Source organism: Vitis riparia, chromosome 15, assembly GCF_004353265.1.
Source record: "Vitis riparia cultivar Riparia Gloire de Montpellier isolate 1030 chromosome 15, EGFV_Vit.rip_1.0, whole genome shotgun sequence".
Classification (NCBI taxonomy): domain Eukaryota; kingdom Viridiplantae; phylum Streptophyta; class Magnoliopsida; order Vitales; family Vitaceae; genus Vitis; species Vitis riparia.
In genome coordinates, this window is record NC_048445.1 from 18,756,330 (window position 1) to 18,770,921 (window position 14,592).

Sequence of the window (14,592 nt, forward strand, 5' to 3'; positions counted from 1 at the left end):
TCAACAAAAGAACCATGGTTGTAGAGGAGTCCATCCATTTTACTTTTTATGAATCTAACAATTCTCTCCAAGAAAAAGAGAGTGTTGATGATGATTTAGGTTTGAAGACCTACATGGGAAGATTGCAAATTGAAGATAGAAGACAATAAAAAGAGAATGGAGTGGATCTTAAGGAAGAAAGATCAGCATTGGCACCACCCCCTTCTCAACAAATGCAAGGTGAATCAAACCAAGACCTTCCTAAAGAATGGAAGTTTGTCACCAATCACCCACAAGATCAAATCATAGGTAATCCATCTAGTGGGGTAAGAACTAGATTCTCTCTTAGAAACATTTGCAATAATCTAGCTTTTATCTCTCAAATTGAACCTAAAAATATAAATGATGCTTTAGATGATGAAAATTGGATCATTGTTATGCAAGAAGAGTTAAATCAATTTGAAAGAAGTGAAGTATGAGAATTAATACCAAGACCTTCAAATCAAAGTGTTAGTGGAAATAGATGGGGCTTTAGAAATAAAATGGATGAAAATGACACAATTGTTAGAAACAAAGCAAGGTTGGTAGCCCAAGGTTTTAATTGAGAAGAACTAATAGATTATGAAGAAACCTTTGTCCCTGTAGCTAGGTTGGAAGCCATTAGGATGCTACTTGCCTTTGCATGTTTTAAAGACTTTGTTTTATATCAAATGGATGTGAAAAGTGCATTTTTAAATGGTTTTATAAATGAAGAAGTGTATGTTGAAAAACCACCCGATTTTGAAAGTTTTAATTTTCCTAACCATGTTTTTAAACTTAAAAAGACACTTTATGGTTTGAAACAAGCACCTAGAGCATGGTATGAAAGATTGAGTAAATTTCTTTTAGAAAATGGTTTTAAAATAGGTAAAATTAACACAACCCTTTTCATAAAAACCAAAGAAAAGGATATGCTCTTAGTTCAAATATATATTGATGATATCATTTTTTGTTCTACTAATGTCTCATTTTGTGAAGAATTTGTTAAGTGCATGCATAATGAGTTTGAAATGAGTATGATAGGAGAACTCAACTTGTTTCTTGGACTTCAAATCAAGCAACTAAAGGAAGGAACCTTCATTAATCAAGCAAAGTATATAAGAGATCTTCTTAAAAAGTTCAACATGGAGGAAGCCAAGACAATGAAGACTCCAATGAGCTCATCCATCAAGCTTGATAAGGATGAGAAAGGTAAATCCATTGACTCTACTATGTATAGAGACATGATAAGTTCTTTGTTATACTTGACTGCTAGTAAACTTGATATTATGTATAGTGTATGCTTGTTTGTTAGATTTCAATCTTGTCCTAAAGAATCTCACTTAAGTGCCATAAAAAGAATCCTTAAATATTTGAAAGGAACTATGGACATAGGCTTATGGTATCCTAAGAGTGATAACTTTGAATTAATTGGTCTTTTGGATTTCGATTTTGTCAGTTGTAAGGTTGAGAGAAAAATCACTAGTGGCACATGTCATTTCTTAAGACACTCACTTGTTTCATGGCATAGTAAGAAACTAAATTCGGTAGCTTTGTCAACGGCAGAAGCTGAATACATAGCAACCAATTTATGTTGTGCACAAATTCTTTGGATGAAACAAACACTTAGTGATTTTGGTTTATCTTTTGAGCATGTTCCTATTAAATGTGATAATACTAATGCCATAAGTATATCAAAAAATCTCATGCAACATTGTAGGACTAAGCATATAGAGATTAGACATCATTTTCTTAGAGATCATGCACAAAAGGGTGACATAATACTTGAATTTGTAAGCACTAAAGATCAACTTGTCAATATCTTTACAAAGCCTCTAAGTGAAGAACAATTTGTTGACATTAGAAGACAACTAGGGGTGATTTCATTATGATCTAATGCTTGCTTATGATATCTTGATGTCTATGCTTATTGATTACTTGAATTTCATGTCATATGCACCATATAAAACATCGTATAGAGATTTACTTAGAAAATGGTCAATATTTGACCAAAATCAAAATTCCTTTGGCATTGAGCATAAAAAAATTAGGGAATTCAACTGAAAAAAGCAAGGGAAGGATCAAGAAATGAAAAAGTGTGAAAAATGGGAAGTCAAAGAGCGTTGACCACGTTGACTAAGCAGTCGACCGGTTTGTCGAGATTGAGAACTTTAAGAGTCTCCCGCTCTTTATTTTCTGCACTATTTTCTTTGGTTCTTCAAAGGCTTCTGCGATTTACTGGTTTAAGAGATATTTTTTTGTGGCATTGCAGCAAATTGAAGCCTTTTTGGATGAGAGTTTACAAGATTGGAGGCTAAGGTTTTTGAATTTAGGCCGCTTTCTCTTCCTTTCGTGCATCACAGCCAGCTCCGACGTCGATCTATCTCCATTTCTGTTTGTCTGGGTTTCAGGTGTGAGCTTCTACTAGTTTCTTCTTTTCACCTTGTTGTGCCTCCATCTTCTATGGTTCCTAGATGATAGTTCAAAGCTTCTAAAGCTTAGGGCAAGCTCCCAGCTGAATTGTCTCAACTAGAGGCACACTGAAAGATGCGTGTTGATATTGCCTTGTTCAGTACCGTAGAGGAGTAACAGCGATACAAGCAACATTTTGCTCAGAGATGGGTAGTTCCAGAGAGAAATATCAATTTTTCCTAAGCTTCAGCAATTTGGATTTGAGGGATTGTTCACTAGCATGGGTTGGTTTTCGGTTGTTAGGATTTATGAGTCGGTTTTTTCGACACTAGTATGAGCATTCTACTCGAGGGCAACTTATGGCATGGGTAGACCTATCATATCCATTATTAGAGGAGTTGAGATTCGTCTAGACCTAGATAACATTTGTCATATCTTCGATATTGCTCTTGTTGGACTTAGAGTATATGAGTCCAAGATGTGGCCCATTGTGCTGGGATTTGAGCCTAGAAAAGCCATTAAGAGGATTTGTAGACTACCAGATACCCACGGGATGGGCAAGTCATCGGCACACAACTTGACAGTCATTAGTAGAGTGCTACATCATATGTTATGCTTCATTTTCCTACTATGGGGTGGACACCGAGACGAGAAATCCTATTACGAGGCATTCCTTATAGATTCCATTTTGACTAGGAGATGAATCCATTTAGGATATCTAATGATGATGCACATGATTGCATGTTGCAAGAGCACCACTCATGTACTCCTCTATGGCCGCTTTTTTTCTCAAGTATTCAAAGATGTCGACATTGACCTTAGCAGAGGGATGAACTTTGAGGCCCTTAGTACATATGATATATATGATGATCAGTCCATGTAGCGGATGAAATTTGAGAAGGCTCCAGATGGTTCTTGGTTCAAAAAAGTAAAGAGAGCACAACCACGAGAATAGAGACAAACACACCTTAAAGTTGAGAATGATGTCGAGATTAGGGAGATGGAATGTGAAGTCGACCCTCAAGGTGGATTAGACCCTTAAAGTGGCCTAGACCCTTAGAGTGGCCCCTAGTAGAGATGACCTAAGCTTGACATTCTCCCACTCCAGACAAAGATTTCTTCACAGACTAGGAGTGTTCTGTTTGAGTCTACCTTCTTTGAGCCAATGATGACTAAGCTGACTTTTACAGAGGGACCATCTACTTAGCCATCTTACACCAAGCCCTCCTTCTCTAGAATTGCATTCATCGAGCCCACCTGTACTGAGATACCACCTCCTCAGTCACCTCCTACTCCTGACCATGCTCATTGGATTGATTTATCGGCCCAGATTAGCTCTCTTGGTGTAGTGGTCAATGACACATGATTTTACTCTATTGAGGATAGGATGGACCAATATTAGACTAGGTTCACTTATCAGTTTGAGTATCTTTAGCAGAAGATTGATCGCATGGAGTGTCAACATGAGGAGATGATGGCTTACTTACGTTTTGTGTTTCCACCTCCACCTTCTCAACCTTGATGACTAGTTAGAGACCCCCTTTGTTCCTTTTTTATATTGCCAAAAATGGAGATATTTTAAGATCTAGGAGGCTAGATATAGGAGACTCATACATGCATATCATTTTTGTTTGATTGGACATATGATGTATTGATTGATACACTTGACATATGATATATGATATGCCTATATATTTGATAACTTACATTGTTTCTTGTTTCAATTTAATTTAACATGTCTTGATCATCTTGTTTTTAAATTCTTACATATTGATTGTTTGACCCATGATTGGTTTGAGGAGGGGGGGATTATTTTCCTACTAGATAACCAAGGTTTGTCATCATAAAAAAAAATAAAAATAAAAAGATTGTTAGCCCAAGGGTTCTCCTAATTGCATTTTGATGATAACAAACCATGGTTAAGTTTCTAATTGGTTTGAATTATAAAGAATTTCAGGTGTTAGTTTAGAAATTCATCAAATGACCCAATGGATGCAAAATCAAAACAATTGGAAGACCCTTTAATCATAGGAAACATAAGTAAGATGAATGCATGGGTGAACTTAAGATTTTCATATCTTTTCATGCATCTTTAAAAACTTGGTTTATTTATTAAAGTTACATTTCCATCAAAACCCGAGTTTTATCAAATGACCCTCAGGCAAATTGTTTCAACATTGGCATATTAATTTATGTAAGGACATTGCCTAAGTTTTAGAAGTGAAAAGAACAAAAAAAAAAAAAAGATAGGTTTTCAGGCTAAAAATGGTGAATCGATCAAGGCACTAGCCAATCGGCTCAACCGATTAGGGTACCGGTCGATCGATTACACCTTCTCGGTTGTGGTCCAGTCGAGAGATGCATAAAACCTTCTTTCTCTTCCAGCAACCTTGCATTCCTGGTCGAGGTCTTGTAGAGTACCGATCGAGGACTAACGGTCACTTGCCACACATTTATTACCCAACAACTAGTCAACCGATCGATCCTTAGCTTGACCGATCGAGGCTGCTTTTTGGCATTTTGTCTCCCGAGGTTAGAAACCTATAAATTGAGAACTCTACTTCATTTATGAACAAAATAACACTTGCATTTACTTGTCTACTTACTTGTTCCAGCCTAAAAATCTCTTATTCTTTTTTTGGTGCATTAAATCTCCATTTGCATATTCATTAGTGCACCTTTGTGTTTCATCCTATATTTGAGTTATATTTGAGCTCTTGTTGAGCTAGGTTAAGATATTCAAACTTCTTATTTGAGTGTTAAAAGTTTCAAGTGAGTAAAGACTTGAAGAGATTGTGTAAGAGCCCATTGGAGTCAGAATCCAAGTGTAAAGGTGATTAGAAGCTTGGTTAATGCTTCAAATTTAATGGAACCCTTACTCGATTAGGAGCTTGAGGAGAGTGGACATAGGCAAGAAAGTGTCGAACCACTATAAAATCTAAGTTTGCTCTCTCTAACTTTATCCCTTTATATTTGTGTTTCCTTTGCTTGAATTTGTTATGATTGAAAAAGATTTTTTAAAAACCCAATTCACCTCTCTCTTAGGTGTTTTCTTAATTAAGATTAACCTTTATTTTCTCATGTTTATCATAATATTTTCTTTTTTTAATTATGTCATTTTTAGTAATTTATTATTATTAAAAGTATTTTTGTATTTATGCGATATATTATCAAAAACAGTATTAAAATCACTTTTTAAGATTCTCATAAAAGTGTTTTTCATAGAAGTGTTGTAAAAGAAAACACTTCTAATAAAAACACTTCTATTAGAAGCAATATCAAATAGACTCTAAATATAATTGGAATCTGTTTGATAGTGATTTTAGGAAACATTTTTAGTCTAAAAAGTGTTTTTTTTTTTTTTTTTTTTTTTTTTTTAAAAAAAAAAAAAAAAGGTGTTTGCCAAAATTTTAGAAATATTTTTAAAAATCTAAAAAATCACTATAATGTTGAAAAATCACTTATAGTGTTTTCTACAAAAACACTTCACAAGTGATTATCTTAAAAATGCTTTTAGAGAAAACACTTCTACTAAAAATAATGTCAAACACACTCTTATTAAGAGTCCTTGAATAGAACTCTTCAATTAGACTTATATTTTGCAATATGATTTGTAATGCTTTAAGAAGAAGTTCGAATATTTATGTATTTTTGTCAAGTCAAATTGGTAAAGGAATTTTACTTATTTAAAAATATTAAAACTATCTCATCTCTAATTGCCTTGTAAAACTTTTCTAACCAAAAATACCCTTTAAATAAAATTTTACTATAAAAAAATTCAGTTCCCTTTTATATCAAACATTGTTTCCTACCACAATGATCATCATTCTAGCAATGCCTCATCAACTCATACATGTTCATTTCTCCACCACAATGACCATTACTCTACATTGAATTTTCAACACCCTTATTCCAATTGGCCATTTTCATCTCTTCATTCTTGATGCAGGAGAAGATTAACTTGATTCCTAGAATCCTTAGTTACCTTTATGATCCAAGTCCTCACTCTCACTTGCCATTTTTAATTCTAATGTAACAATTTTTCTTGCTTCTCCTTTGTTCATCTATTACATACTAGAAATTTGATCCATTTTGACCTTAGCTCATAATATTCTTTATTTCTTTGCTTTCACTTGATCATATAATTTGTGGTAGCCTTCATCATCTATGCTTTCACTCATTTTCTTATCTTTCACTTCTAAGGTAACATCTTTTCTCACTTCTTCTCTATTATTCAATTGTATCTATGGATTTGGTTTACTCTGATTCTCAACTCACAATATTCTCTATTTTTATTACTCAAAACCATATCAATTTCAAATAGAACCCCATCTTGAATAATGTATTTAAAGAAACTCAAATTTAATTGACATGAGGTAAGCTTGTTGATTTGGAAAAACAATTCATAAGATTAGATAAAAATAGTTTAACAAGATTTGCATTTTCTAACTAAATGAGATGAGGAACATATAATGTGTTTATATCCATAAAATAATATAATGTCTTTTGTGAGCATTATAGTTAGGTTGGCAATTCTGAACAAAATTCTTAGGTGTCTACTAGCTATGGTTCTCCAAATCCGTTGTTGGACTACTTAACTTATGAAGATCAAAACATTGGATTTGCTAAAAGGCCAAGGTAAGTAGCCGAGTTTGTGTTGAATGAATTCGAATCAACCTTGTTTTTCAACATGTTTGTTGCCTTGAATTATTTTAATAAGTGTTAAGGAAGCTGGGAGAAATAATTTTTGGCAAAAGTTGTAAGTTTCCCTATTTTTGGCAAGCGTAGGGGTAGATCAATCCAAATAACCTTTTTTTAAGATCGTTTCTCAGTCCTTGGATTAAGGGTTTCATTCTCATTTAAAATCATCTTTCGTCCATTTTCGGAGAGAGAGACTATTGCAATCGTGAGAGAGAGCTCCTTATTCCTTACCATTTTGAGGTTATTTCCATACTAAGAAAATCTCATCCAAGTTTTCCAAGAAAATTTTTAAATGGATTTTTTGAAAAGAAAAATGGGTTGATTCCTTAAACATTCATATCTCATTCTTTTGGGTTTGGGTAAAAACCCATTTTCTTCTTGATAGAGCTTTAAGGAGAAAATTGAGATCAAGCTTGGAAGGGACTCCGAGCATGTTCCTGAAGATGAAGGCGTGTTGGAGAGGTGTGAAAGTGCTTGTCAAGTAGTTCGCGAGAGATTGGAGATCTTGAGCTAGGTGAATCCTTGTACACCTTGATTGCTTTTCATAGTGGAATTTTTTATCAGTAGTAGGCCCATGGTTTTTAACCTCTTATGAGGTTTTCCACATAAATTTTGGTGTTGCCTCATTATCTCTAATTCTCATTTTCATTTCATTTTCAGTTTTAGCTATCTTTAATAATTTGGATATCTAAGTTTTGGGAATGTTGAGATAAACTGGATGAGTTGCCTTTTATGTTGTTTATGATTTTTTATCATAGGGATATTGAGATATCTTGTTGTTGTTGTTAATCAAAAACTATTTTAAGGTTTTTGTAGAGGAATGTTGAAATATGTGCATGTGAATTACATTTTATTCTTATTGGGAAACTTTTAAATTGGTCTAAAACACCTGTTCACCCTCTCTGGGTGTGTTCTATCATTGAGATTCACCTTTCAATTGGTATCAGAGCAGGTTTTTAAAGAAAAAAAATTCATTTTCTATCCTTGAATCTCAATTATGGAACCTCATCAAGAGAGAGCTTCCATTGGGAGACCACCATTCTTAATCGAAAAAAATTATTCTCATAGGAAAGTGAGAATGCAATGTTTTCTCAAAATACAAAGTGAAAAATTTTGGAATGTCGTTGACTTTGATTGGTCTCCACCTAAGGTGTTAGATAGAGAAGGTACACCAACAAATGTTATCAAACCTAAGTTAGAATAGGATAGAGGTGACAACGAAGCTAGTGAGAACAATGATAGAGTCATGTATTCCATCTTTAATGCCATTAGCATGGATGAATTTCGTAGGATAGCTACATGTACTTCGGCTAAGGAGGCTTGGGATATCTTCCAAGTGACTCATGAAGGATCTAATGTTGTGAAAGTGTCCAAACTTCAAATGTTGACCTCTAGGTTTAAGACAATTAGGATGGAAGATCATGAGAACTTTAGAGAGTTTCATGCAAAACTGATGGACGTTGGGAATTCTAGCTTTAATCTAGGTGAGCCCATCCCTAACTCCAAAGTGATTAGAAAAATTCTAAGATCTTTTCTAGAAAGATTTAGAGCAAAAGTCACCACCATTTAAGAGTCTAAGGATGTGAATTCCTTGAAAGTTAATGAACTTATATGTTCCCTCCAAACCTTTGAAATGACTCTTGGATCACCTAGGAAATCTAAGGGCATTGCCTTGAATGCCATTAAAGAGGAATCCTTAGCTTTCGAAAATGAGGATGATGAGAAAATGTCGGATGGTGAAGTCGCTAGATTTGCTAGAAAATTCAAGAAGTATATGAAGTTCAGAAAATATAAGAAGAAGTCCAAGGAAGATGTTAAAAAATGGAACAATTCAATGGGTAAATCAAGAATAAAAGACAAAAAGAAAGACAAGAGTGTCAAAAAAGAATTTGAGGTTGAGTGCTTCAAATGTGGGGGAAAGGTGCACTATGCCATCGAATGTCCCTCAAAGAAAAAATGAAAAAAGACAATGCAAGTCACTTGGAGTGACACAGAATCATGTCAATCAAGTGAAAAAGAATCTCATCCAAGTGAGGAATGTACTAACTTTACAGCCTTTATGGCAAGTGTCATTGAGGAACCACTCAAGAAAGAGGTTCTTAGTGAGTCTTGTGAGTCAAGTGACTCCGATGGTGATGAGATGAGTTTTGACTTTGCATATGAGACTTTGTAGAAGAAGTGCTTAAGTCTCAAGCAAGAACAAGTTGAGTAGAAGGCTTCTAGAAAGAATTTAATCAATGAGGTTAAGACTTTAAAGGGAGAGAAGAAGTCTTTGCTAGATAAAATTATCTTTCTTGAGAATGAACACTTTGACATGAAGAAAATGTGTGATGAATTGAAGAGTGAAAATCAAGTGTTTAAGAATGAGTTGAGTCTTAGGAAAAAAGTGTCACATCATAGCTCTAATAGACTTAGTGATTTGATCAATTTAGGGAGAAAAATCATTTGATAAAAGATGCTTAGGTTTCATTGATGAAATTACCACTCCAAGTAGTGGTAAAACAATCTTTGTCAAGCCTTGTGAAGGAGTGCTCCCTAAGAAAACTTCTTCTAAAATGAAACTTCATTGCTCTTATTGCACTAAAATAGGACACACGATTGATAGATGTTATGCTATGATGTTTGAGAGTTTCCAAAGAAAGTTGACCAACCTAATGAATGAATCATTTACCTTGAGAAATAGGTTGTTGCAAGGAGGCAAGAGAGTGTTCAAGACTAGAAAGACTTGTTATGAGTTGTGGAAAGGAAAGAAACCTAGTGTGAAGTACTTTAGGGTGTTTGGAAGTAGATGCTATGTCTTGAAAGATCATGAAAATCTTGGTAAGTTTGAGTCCAAAGTTGAGGAAGAGATATTCCTAGGATATTACTCTAAAAGTCAAGCATATAGAGTGTACATTTTGAGTTCAAAATGTATGGTAGAATCAATCAATGTGATTGTAGATGATAGAGCATTAAGATCAAGAGAGTGTGATGAGGATAAAATTGATGTGTCAAAAGATATTCAATTGATTGAAGAAAAATCTGAAGATGAAAAGTTAAGTCAAGAGGAAGAAAAGAGAGAAAAGTAAGGAAAGAAAAGTGATAGTGGGAGAATTGAGCCATCAAAGAAAAATAAGTCAAGGGTACCTAAGAACCATCCATTAAGCAATGTGATTGGGAACTATGAGGATAGCATGGTAACAAGGAGACAATCCAAGCTAAATAAGATTAGTTATTATGAAACCAAGGTTTGGTTAATCTCGGTTTTGATGATAACAAAACAAGGTTTAGAACTAATGATTATATTTCAAGTGTGAATTAGGCAAGATGATTTCCAAAGTGGCAATCACAAAGACAAATCAAGCCAAGGAGAAATCATGAAGAAGAAGACCACCTTAAAGAGAAGTGTTTTTCAAGACCTAAGTTTCATAAGATCTCTTTATAAGGTTGTTGGTGCACTAGGATTTTCATGCATTATATTCTTTACTTATGCACCAAAATCATCCAAGATTTATTTTGTTTTAAATATTTTAAAATTGGATGATTTCATGTTTTCAACTAAAACCTTGTGTCAAATGTTTTTCAAACTTGTTTAAAAGGTTTTAAGTTAAAAAAAAGTTGGTTGTTGAGCCAAAAACAGCTCAACCAGTTGAACCGGATAAGGAACCGGTCGACCGCCAGCTCAACCGGTCTAGGAGCAAGTCGACTCTTAGTTCAACCGGTCAAGGGTGTGAACAGTAACCGGTCGACCGCCAGCTCAACCGGTCGAGGGGTGCAAAAAACCTTTTCTCTCTTCTAGAATGGTTGTTCAATCGGATGAGGAACTGGTTGACCTACACCTCAATCGATCAAGGTCCAGTCGAGGTCCAACGGTCACCTTCCAAGCATTAAATGCTAACGACTAGTCAACCGGTCAACCCCCAACTTGACCGATCAAACCCCCAATGGCTAGTTTGACTTTTTTCCTCTATAAAAAGGCTCCAAATCTTCATTGTTGAAGATCTCAACCTTCCAAAACCTTTCTTGAATATATTTTAGCCTTGGAAGAGTGTTTTGAGTGCACCATTGTTATAAAACTTGCATATCTTTAGTGCACCATTCAATCCTAGTTTTCTTATATCATTTGAGCTTAAAGTTTTTGTACTAGGATTTGGTGAGATCAATTATTTGTATATTTTTTAGAGGAAGATTCTCAAGTGTGAGGTATCACTTGAGAGGTTGTTCAAGAGTTGGATATCTCTTGAGGATTGTAAAGGGTGCTTGAAGCCAAAATTCCAAGAGGATGGATTGGAACCATAATCCAACTGTATTACTTGAAGGCTTGGTTTGGAAGCTTTGAACTAGTAGAACCTCAAGCTTGGGATTGAAGTTAGAAAAGAGTTAATGTAGGTTGGGTTGCACCGAACCACTATAAAATCTTGTATTTGTATTCTCTCTTCCCTACTTTTTAAATTTAAATGCAAATTGTCTTTATATTGTTTTACTATATACTTGCATATCTTTGTCTCTTACATTCACTTAGTTTAAATTTGCAAAAAGAGACCATCGCCCTTTTCACCCCCTCCCCCCCTCTAGGGTGATTACCATAGGTTGGATTAACATATTTTTTCTAACAGTTATGTTAGAATAAAAAAAATTACACTCATACTTCATGCACATTTTATTATCCTTTGTCAAACCAATAGTTTCAAAGATAGAAGTTTTAAGAAGATATTGAAACTCACCAATAATAATAATAATAATAATGAAATTATAAAAAAAAATGTTGTAAAAATTGTTTCAACTTCTTTTCTATATAATTATGGTTTTATTTGCTATATATATTCCTATGTGGGATTAATCCCATTCAAACCTTATACCTATATATATCACTATTTTTCCTATGTGGGATTAATCCCATTCAAACCTTATACCTAGCTACACATAGTTTGCTTAATATGATATTCCTGTTATTTTTAAGTTAATTTATATTCCGTTTTAACTATGAACAGTGGTCCATTTTAGATGAAAGTATGAATTTTTAAAATGATTAATTGTTTTCAAATTTTAAGTATTTTTAGATTAAATCATTAATGGATGCATTTTTTTTAATTAAAATTTTCAAAATAATTTTGAAAATCTTGTTTGGTATAATGTTTTTGCCTTTTTAAAAAAATTTGTTATTAAAATTTTTAAAAAGAAGTGTCCATTTGACTTTTTATTTTTTGTTTCAATAAATAGAAACTTTTATGTAAAAGTATAATATTTTATACAAAAAGTGTAAATTTATATTACACTTTTAGAAAATCACTTTTAAAAATTCTAAAATTTGAAATAATAATTTTTTTTTATGCCTCATTTGCATTTTATTATCTTTCTATCAACCAAATAGTATCACACAGAAGTTTTGAAAAATCCCAACCTTTAGGACTCGGTATTTACACTAGATCATTTCTGCTACCAATTTTAACTAATCTAACATTAAAAAATGACTCTAAGAAATATATTTCAATTATTCAATTTTCCAAGTCTATATCTTTTCCCTTTTTTTCCTTGTTGCTTGTGATATAAAATAATTGAGGGGTTAAAGAATTATGAAAAGGAAAAAAATGTTTTTTAAAAAGATTAAGAATGATTATTACTTTTTCATAAATTTACTATTATTTTGGACTTATTTATTAGAAATTTCAATGAATATTTATGTTAATTAATTGAGATTGAACTAAATAATGATCACAAAATAAAATAAATATTTGTTATGATTTGATAATTTTTAAATTTTATTTACAAATAAATTTATAATTACATTTGTTTTATTTCATATACCTTTTTAGCTCACACTAATATCAACACCATTTTTGCTTTTAATTAGAGCATTAATTGTCACTTCTTTTATCAATTTATTTTTATCATTTTAATGAAATGGTAACTAGTGATTGAAAGAAGAGAATGCGAGTGAAAAACAAATGAAGAGATTATTTATTTATTATTATTATTTTTTTTTTTTGGAATATTGAGTGTGATATGTGGCCAGTCTGTAAAAGGACCAACATAGAGAGGGCAGGATAGGAACTTGGAAAGCAAATAAGTGTTCTGTATTTTATTTCATTTTTTTAAATATAAATAAGAGCTTATATCATAGGGATGGTAAGAAATATTGCTAATCTTTTTATCTATTGAAAAGAACTTTTTTTTTTATAATAATTTTGAAATTTTAGAAAAATTAAAAATGCTTCTTAAAATCATTGTGAAATGGATTGTAACTCGTTGATGCTCTTAGCCAAATTATATAAAATTTATTTGCGTAAGTTTTGTCATATGACACATTTAGATAATTGACTAAAAAAATTATATATTACTTGAACTTTATAATAATTATTGAAATATAAATAATTAAAAATAAATTGTGAAAACAAGCATACTTAGCAAGAAAATTAAGAAAATGGAGGTGAAATCATTGAATGAACCTATTAATGTGATTAAGTGTCCATTTGACATAAATTTTAGAAAGCACTTTTAACCTAAAAGGTGATTTTTAAAAAAATTAAGTGTTTAACAAAATTTAGAAAACATTTTTAAAAATATGAAAAAACCACTTGTAATATTAAAAAATTACTTACAGTGTTTTCTGAATAAATACTTTATAGATGATTTTGCTAAAAATATATTTAAAGAAAACACTTTTATCGAAAACATTTTGAACAAAAATACTATTAAACGTATTTTAAAAATACGTTTGACAGTATTTCTTCTTGAAATGTTTTAAATAGAAGTGTTTTCTCTAAAAGTGTTTTAGGATTATCATTTATCAAGTGCTTCTCTTGAAGACACTATAAGTGATTTTTTAACATTAAAATGGTTTTTTAGATTTTTAAAATTATTTCTGAAATTTTGCCGCTGGTTCTATAATTATAACTGCTAAAATCTTTAGGGTTTTCAACTTTGATTTCGATATATGGTAATAACAAAATCCTGACACTTGATATATTATATAAACAAATGAATACTTGCGCATAACTATATCAATATACATATTTAATAAAAATTAAGAGTCTATTAAGATGAAATTATTAATATGGTTTGATAGGGAGCCAAGCCATTTGCGGAACGGCTCCTCCAAAAATAAATGTATGCCGTTTTGGAGGGGGGCACACGGTATTCCTTAGTAAAAGGCGAAAGAATAGTTCGCTTTGTGCTCCCCACACGGCTCCATGTCTTGGATCAAACATTGACAGATTTTATAAGCAAGTTTTTTTTTGAGTTTCTTCTATCTGGGAGCGATGTGGGACATTACCGAACGGTGATAATGTGTTATAATGGCTGTTCTTAATTCTTATTTGGGCAAACAGCTATAATGGACCTGCCCCAACACCCATGTCTCACTACAAGGGTTCTAGGCCTTAATAGCGCCTCCTTTTCCATTCCATAATTTTGAATCCATTTTGGGGATATTTAACTATAAATGTCTAATTCTGCTTTTGTCCCCCTGTTTTTTGTAATGATCATATAAACCTTTATTTATAT

The 14,592-nt window shown here is 32.6% G+C and overlaps 1 non-coding gene across 1 annotated transcript; it reads right to left on the reverse strand.

Moving 5' to 3' along the window:
* Nucleotides 1–14,161: 14,161 nt before the first annotated feature.
* On the reverse strand, nt 14,162–14,278 carry LOC117932827. Its single transcript, XR_004654234.1, has one exon. It is a non-coding gene; the product is annotated as a U5 spliceosomal RNA (small nuclear RNA).
* Between the last annotated feature and the right edge of the window lie 314 nt (nt 14,279–14,592).